A 1,353-nucleotide genomic window follows, 5' to 3' on the forward strand; every position below is an offset into this window, starting at 1 on the left:
CCCCTGGCCTCCCTCCCCCCACTCTTCGTCTTAAAGCTGACCGAGAGGAGCGAGTTAGGACTAGAAGAAAAAAACAAAAAAGATGCTGAGGAACGATCAGCCTGAAGGCTTCGGGAAGAGAACAAAGAGGATGGATGGGCCGGGGTAGTTATTTGTATTAAAAGTGAGATATGGCGCTATGTTTCGCTTAACGTTTGGGGGACGGCCGCAGCTTCCACGGGGGCAGAAGGTAAGGCGCTTGTGCTCGCTATGGCGCCGTCAGCACCAAGGACAGCGCCCAGGCGCGCAGGGATCTGCCACCGGGGGCTTGTCACCCAGCACTGCCTGTCAGGCTGACCAGAGTGGGGGTTTCCTTCCTCTTCTCTCCCCCCTCCCCGCCCCCTCGTCCCCACAAAGATAGTTAAAACCTATTTGTAGTGACTTTGTTTGCGGGAGTCAGGCTGGAATCGCACACTAAGATTTCTCTGCAATGCAGGGTTGGCACCATGAACAGATTGCAGATTTTGAAAACAGCTAAAATTCATTAAACTTGTAGGCCAGTTTGAGTTTTCTAACATGGTAGATGCCTGGAATGAAGAGGGCCTAAAATTTGAAGGTCAGATATTCCTTGGAAAGGGAAATGTGAAATCTGCTGAGATGAAAAGTCCAGAGAAATACAGTTTATAAGTTTGAACACAAAGGATTGCCTTGTCATCTTTCTGTTCAGTACTCCCTACAGGTAACTGCGATGATTGAAAAGCATATGAATTAATTTAAAAGTTGTCAAACAGATTCACCACAACCTTGAGTAAAACCAGATATTTTTCTTCTTTTAAAGTGTAATATATTTCCTTATTTAGATTGGAATGACTAATTTGGAATAGATTTTCCACATCTTTCTGCATGTTTATTTAAACAAGGAATCTACACAGACTTCCTGCTGTCTGGTGCACTGCTAACTGTTAACATGTCTTTTGGGGGGTAATTCAGGGTAAAAAAGTTCAGATTACTGTAAGGCAAAGTGAGGAGCAGTAGGCAGGACTCATGACCGTGTTTGCTGGGACAACAGGCACAATGGTGGCTGAGAGAAACCACTGCTTATGAAAAGTAGAGACTCCAGACTTAATGTTTTCATAGCATGCTTTCTCTAGTCCTTGTTTTATTAAATGATAAGATCATGTCAGTCAGTGAGTAATCAGAAAAGGCCTGGATTTCTAAAGATTTTTATTTTTAGATTTTATTTCTATAAGATCTCTTGGCCCACTTGTATTTTAAAATAGCAGGGGTTAGTTTAGGGAGTTACTTTTGGTTCCTTAATGTCAAACTGCAGTACTGCAGGCTGTGCGGGGGAAGATTGTTCTAGTTTCCTGAGTG

Source organism: Myotis davidii, unplaced genomic scaffold (assembly GCF_000327345.1).
Source record: "Myotis davidii unplaced genomic scaffold, ASM32734v1 scaffold502, whole genome shotgun sequence".
Taxonomy (NCBI): Eukaryota; Metazoa; Chordata; class Mammalia; order Chiroptera; family Vespertilionidae; genus Myotis; species Myotis davidii.